This window comes from Apis dorsata, unplaced genomic scaffold (assembly GCF_000469605.1).
Source record: "Apis dorsata unplaced genomic scaffold, Apis dorsata 1.3 scaffold_41, whole genome shotgun sequence".
NCBI lineage: Eukaryota > Metazoa > Arthropoda > Insecta > Hymenoptera > Apidae > Apis > Apis dorsata.
Window position 1 is genome coordinate 481,455 of NW_006263343.1, and position 6,815 is coordinate 488,269.

At 32.1% G+C, this 6,815-nt stretch overlaps 2 protein-coding genes across 5 annotated transcripts in view; one reads left to right on the top strand and one right to left on the bottom strand.

Annotated features, from left to right (window-relative positions):
* LOC102670698 (midasin) overlaps positions 1–6,815 on the top strand; it is a 115,876-nt gene that overhangs the window by 32,942 nt on the left and 76,119 nt on the right. The gene's annotated exons all lie outside the window — the stretch shown is intronic.
* LOC102680688 overlaps positions 1–6,815 on the bottom strand; it is a 56,083-nt gene that overhangs the window by 19,321 nt on the left and 29,947 nt on the right. Inside the window, exon 1 of one of the 4 annotated variants that reach the window (XM_031513831.1) lies at positions 3,220–3,828. The exons of the other annotated variants lie outside the window; for them this stretch is intronic. The gene's annotated coding sequence lies outside the window, so the exon portion shown is untranslated. Of the gene's footprint in view, positions 1–3,219; positions 3,829–6,815 lie in introns of those variants that run through there. 4 annotated transcript variants of the gene reach the window in all.

Genomic DNA, 6,815 nt, shown 5'->3' on the forward strand with positions numbered 1-6,815 from the left:
TATTTCGGTCGCCGAAGTGCCCGGCGAATATGATGAATGGGTTAAGATTTCGTGTTTCGATTCGGCTAATTTTTGGTAGAGTGGTTTGCGATGCACAAAAACAAGTCCACGTCCAATGCGAGTTATTTCTTAATCGATTTCTTGGCCGTAGGATGTCGCTGTTACGGTATTTACTCGATTCGAAAAAGAGCAACGAATCGTTCTTTTTACGCGCCGTCGTTCAATCGTCGTGAGTTTTTTCAGTCGTAACGATGCTTTCGACACTCGTTTAGGATTTTCATTGGCGTCCAACCGTTGTCCGGATCGCGTATTTTTATCGTGCGGTATACCGTTCCTCGTCACGTGTTACGATTCCGTTCAAAAACGAAGCTTTGCGCGACGAGCGCATTTCCAAACATCACAACTTTCGATACTCCGTCGATTGACGCGCCACCTACTTTACCAATTGTTTTCGCTTCACCCGTGCGCACTCAAATGTGTGAAAACCGTCTCGTTGGAGACGCGTCCAACTTCGCGAGTGTTCGTTCGTGAATCAGCTTCCACTTTCGGTTTATCTTCGTTCGATGTGAATTTCGGTCTACCTCGAGGCACGTTTTCAAGATTCTCATTTCCAGACTTGAATTTTTGAAAGCAAGCATCGAACGGTCCTCTCGTCGATAGAATTCTCGAAAGCTAATCTAATATTTCGATACGCTTCAGCTGACGTTTAAGGTTAAACTTATACAGGAATAATATTGTAAATTCGTTCGATAATATCGTTTGCTTCTCAGAAAACGGTTAAACTAAGAAGAAAAAGAACTTATTACGCAAAGGAGATATAAAAGGACAACGTGAAAATATGCCGAGCAAAATATAGGTTAAGTAGAGTTTACAAGTCGCGGTTGACTGTGTCGTTTATTTTAAAATTTGGCAATGTTAATACAAAGTTCTTTCACGTTGCTCGTACCATCGTCCACTTCTCGACAACGAGTAAACAGCACGTCCAAGATTAAATTTTGTATTCCTTGCTCGAGGATCAGGATATTAAAATTCATTTCTGATTATTGGATAAGCTTTCTTTCTTGCGATACGTGCTTTTATCGAAACGAAATCTCTTTATTTATACATTCCGGGAGAATATGTTTGATTTAAAAGTTTTTTGGTGTGTATATATTTATAGCGCACGTCATATATGGATAAAAATTTAATAATAAAGTTATCTAAATAATCGCAAATAATTTATACGAGGCTGTAAAAGCGGATTAATTATAACAGTTAGGAATAAATTAATATTTATTATTCGTTAGCATTTAAACAAGTAATTTTATTCGATATTTTTAACTTTAGTTTTAATTAAAAGTTAATGGCCAATTGCCTGCACGTAAATAAGTTAGTTCACGTTCTTACGCGTATAATAGACGATCCGTGAACCCGTTGGGTCCCCGCATCAGATTTACAGTGAAAATTCGTCAACCGCAGCTGCTCGAAACTTGTATATATATTGCGAACCCTCTATCAACTAAAAGTTTTCGAAAACTTTTATTACTTTGTCCTCGCGCCTTTGGGGAAATTTGGGGAAATATTTATATTTAATACTACTTAATTTAAATATATAATAGACGAAATTAATCTCGAAAATTTGACTCCAAATTCACAACTTGTTAATTGTTCCAGCTTAAATTAAATACACAACTGTAAAGACTTCTCCATTTAGAGAAAAGTAGAATTTTAGTTGCAATTTTAGTAATGGGTATATGAATCTGGACTCAAATCTCGTATAATATGTGTCGAAATAGCTTTCAGAAGCTCTCAATTTTTCTTGTCGACGATTCTCTCTTCAAAAATTGGTGAAACGTTTCTGGCCATTGGTAAGATCCTCGATGAGGATAATATTTTGACTCGAATATTCGATCGATTCGATTTCTTAATATCGTCGATCAACACGCGTGCACCTGTGTCCATTTCTACCTCCATATTCGTTTTATATCGATCTTCATTTTTTTTTTTTTTTACTCATCCAACTCGATTTTATTTCTTTATCCGTTTCGCTTTACGTGCTTTGGTATTGTTCACACCGTTCTTTTTTTCCATTCGGTATTTTGTGGATCGAGAAAATGCGAAATAAAAATTTTTTCATACATGATAAAGCATGAATTCGTTGGTAATAAATTTCGATAGATTTTAGAAGAATTCTTTTTAAATATAATATAAATTAATTGTTGTCAATATTTAATTTAATTATATAACTTACTTACAATTTTTAGAATGAAAAAGAATTTAATATTAAGGAATATTAAGGAAAAGAAAATTGTTTATCGACAGAATATGGAAAATTCGCGAAAACTTTTCGATTCTCTTCGAGTCGTCGACGGCTTTCAACGCGAAACTCGTGTCATCCGAGGCGGTCGCCGATGCTTTCATGCATAAAACAAAAATGCAGCGAGAAGAACACGCGGATTTTCCACCTTCGATATATCTTTTTACGAATCCTCGATACGTTTTCACCCCGCGCATGAAAATTCCCCCTCGAAATATTTCTGCAGTTAGTATAGATACGTAGATGATAAAAAAAAAAAGAAAACTCGCTTGCATCGATTTCGTTTACGCGAGGATAAATTGAATTCGCGAATTTTCGATCCGAGAAGAGAGGCTTCTCGAGGAAAAATCCCAAGGTTTGACGTTCGACAATAAAATTGTAGAACGCCACGTTTCGAAACAATTTTAAATAACAAACTGTCATCACGTCTGTCTCGAAATACAAATAATTCCCCTTTCAAGAGAGCTGATATGTAAAATTTACATATCATCGTATCAATTTTCTTTTATTTAAAGGGATAAAAGGGATTTCGATTAATGAAAATACGATAACAACGATTAAAAAATTTAAATTTAAATAAATTTCACCAATTTGCGGATTCGAGCAATCTTTCGCGTTCTTTAATATTTATCGGCTTGTTCGAAAAGTAATTTCGTTTTTTTTCACGACAATGAAACATCGAGTCGTTTCGAATGAACAATCGAATTCGACAAATTTAATCTCATAGCTATTTATCGAGTTCTTATTCGTCGATATTTGTCAATCAATACCTTTATTTTGTCTTCATCAGCTTCAACCTGTCTTCCATAACGGGCGTCTTTAACGTTGAAATTTGAAAACCAGTTTCGACACTAACTTATCATTACATACACTTTCTCCATAAACTTTGCGTAACTTTTTTCTTGTCTGAACAGCATTTTTACCTTCTCGATAACAAAATAGTAAAATGTGTTGAAAATATTCCTTTCGATCTCGCATCTTTGTTTATCACGCGCGAGAAACACAACCGAAGACAGAATCGAACGAATCTTTCAATATAAATAAACCACGAAATGTCAACTCTCGAAATATAATAACACGGTTTAGAGTAAAGTTGGTTGGATAAACATTCGACTAGCAACTCTCGCGTGACAAAACGAAATTACTTTCCGAACAGCACGGTTTAGAGTGAAGTTGGTTGGATAAACGGTGGACTAGCGACGCTCGTGTGAAAAAACGAAACTACTTTCCGACCAATCCGATATAAGCTCGTCTGTGTAATTTCCAATCTAGAATTCTCGTCGGTTGTCGGATCTCCTGCCAGTATCTCACCGTCATTCACACCGTGTACGATCCGTCAGAGTCAGGCGTGCGTACTTACGTCAATGTTCATGTCGATAAGTTATAAGGGCACTGGTGGAAAAAACTCGATAAATCATTTCGTGGTTGATTTTAATTTAGAAAAAAAAAAAGGAATCGTATATTCGTGGGTAAAATAAACACGATCAACAATACAAATAACAAGAGAACAAGACAAATTAATCAATAAATCGTATTCTAAAGAATATATCTTGATTTTCTAGAATAATTCATCTTTGATTACGAATAATTTTTAAAATATACAATGTAATTTATCGTACAATATATTCGTATCGAAAGAAGAATTATTATTATAAAGGATATATATCTGAAAAAGAAGAGAAGAGGAGTAAATTTTGTTAAAATATATCTTCTAATAATTTTAATGAATTATTTTCTTACAATAACTATTAGTCATCCGACGAATTTCTCCTTTTAAAAAAAGAGACAATGATCTCTCCCTGGTCGTGCTTTGAGATGAAAACGAAGAAACAAGATAAACAACCTCAATTTGAGAAGTGTGATTCTATAATTGCCCATTGAATATCTATCAACCAAATATAAATTTTTTCGTAACAAATTAAAAACTACACTCAAAAACAATCTAAAAAATTTATTCAAGAAGATACAAAACTTATTTGACTTTTTAAAGGACACTAAATTGATAAATTAAGTAATGTATTCACTTCCTACTTACTCTAAGATGTCGCTAATAATCCTTAGATGTTGTTGATGCGACATAAAACCCAAATAAAAAAAAAAAAAGATAAACAAGGGTCTTTATTGTCCCAGTCCAGCGAAAAAAGTCTCGTCGATTCTTCGTAAGATTTCCCTGTTCTCTGAGACGGAAGGAAAGAAAAAAAAAAAAAAAGAAAAAAGGGAGAAATTTCCTCGAAGAAATTCAGAGGAAAATTCTCGAAGTGTAGCATAACGGTTTTCGGTTCGCGGAAGAAAGAGGGGGGAGGGAGGGGAGAGGAATTCCGTGGAAAGTAAAGCGGAAGCTTAAAATGGCACTTGCACAGCGAAAGTCGGTTGCTCTTTAAAATTTTAAATAGCTCCACTACCGCCGGTTCCCTCGTCAAAATAGACAATGAAGTTTCGCTTCCCTGCCACGCCCTCTCCTCTCGATTCATCGAGACGCCACCAATCTCGAAAACATCGGGCTACAGCGATTTCGATATTAGAGGAAGAGGAGCTAATTAAGGATGGGATTATTTTTTCTCCAGGCTTTCGATATGGTTATAGGGGAGATTTTAATTTTTAATTTTAATTTTTAGTAAACGATTAAATTTTTAAAACTACTTTTCAATTGTAATTTATTCTTATTTTCTTAAAAATATATATAACATAATATATGAAAAAGATTATAATTATATTTGTATATAAAAAATATATAAATATATAGAAGAATAAAACATATCATAGAATTTGAAAGAAAATATAAAGATAAATAAATAAAAACGAAAAGTACGAAACAAAATTACAGCTTTTTTTAATAATATATAATTTTTAAAAATTTATATTTAAAATTAAAAATCTGCTAGTTTTATTCATTCTATTTGAATCTGAATCCAATGATTTAGAAAGAGTGAATTTGTATTACAAATTGAAAATTACGAATCTATTCTATTTGGTTACTCTCAGGTCATATCCTTAAGCAATCGTGCAAAATATCTGCGTGACAGATGTAACAGAAAAATTATAGCAGACTATTATAAATTAACTTGGAAAACGTTTCGAATTTGTACAAACGATACGATAAACTGGACCTTGAGAATTGGAAATGGAATGGAAAGAAATAAATGTTGAGGAAAAAATGCTTATTAAAAAAAAAGAAGTTATAGCTGTTTGCTACAATATATCCTCGACATTTCTATTCTATAAATTATTCGATGGATATAGGCCAGATATAAACGGTAACAATTCAACAAAGACGATAAAATTAAAATTATATAAAAATTATATTAAAATTATATATAATAAAATGAAAAAAAACGTATTGCATAAACTGCTCAAAGATTGAAAGGAATAAAAAAAATGGTCAAAATTAAAATTAGGAATATTATTATTATCATATATATACATCATGGGTGGCCATTAAAATTAATTTTAACATAGTTTTACAAAGTTTTGCGAACCAGATATGACAGCAAAAAAAAAAAAAAAAAGTAGAAAGTTTCTACATTCGACTTTTATCACGTGGAACGACATGGAACGTATGAAAAATCATGGACAAATTATTTAATACGAAATAATTATTCAACTTTGAGTTGAATTTAATTTATAAAAAAAAAATTATAAAATTGAAATTTAAACGCTTCTTAAAAAAAATTTACAAATTTCTCAACTATTGAAATGTTGATCAATTATAGATTAGTGCCTATATACGCGTATTTTGTTTGATAAACGTTTAAAAAGAGGATTTAAAATTTCAACAATTATTTTTCATACATTTATATTAAACTCTTTCATCCTCGAATTCGATTTTCAATTTTAACGGCTCGTAATCGTCAGAGGGAAAATTTGAGAGAGGTTTCAAATAAATTTTGAAACTAAAATAGAAGGATACCGTTACAATGAAAAAAAGTATTGAACAAACGTAAATCCGTGAGAGAAATTTTCTAATCTTATAGCGGAGTGCCAATTAATTCTCCATTCCTAAATCTTCTCTACCTTTTTCTCGTGGCCGAGTAAACCGCTACCTTTCCAGCGCAGAACTTCGATTTATCGGATAGATAAGTTTTCCAATCAATCAATCCCATCTAAATTTGCCTCACTTGTGAAACGTGGTATTCGTAATATTCGTCTCTATGAACGTTAAACATGCATACATAATTATGTTAAAATTATAAAGTTTATTATATAGAGACTAATATACACATTTTCTTTTTTTTTTACTCCTTTGCTAATGGCTCACAAGGGGTGGCTTGAATTATGATTTCAATTTAGATTCGGCTACGTAGATAGAGAGTATGTACTCTCGTGAAAGGAATGGAGATTTTAAATTTTGCTCGTAGAGAAAAAAAGAGAAACATTAAATTATAAATTGCTTGAAGATTTCATACTTCAGAAAAGTAATAAAAGTTTCGTATTATAAAATTCAAGGAAAATACTTGCTTAAGTAAAAAAAAAAAAAAAAAAAATTAAGATTATAATAATATTTTGAAGAATATTTTTTTTT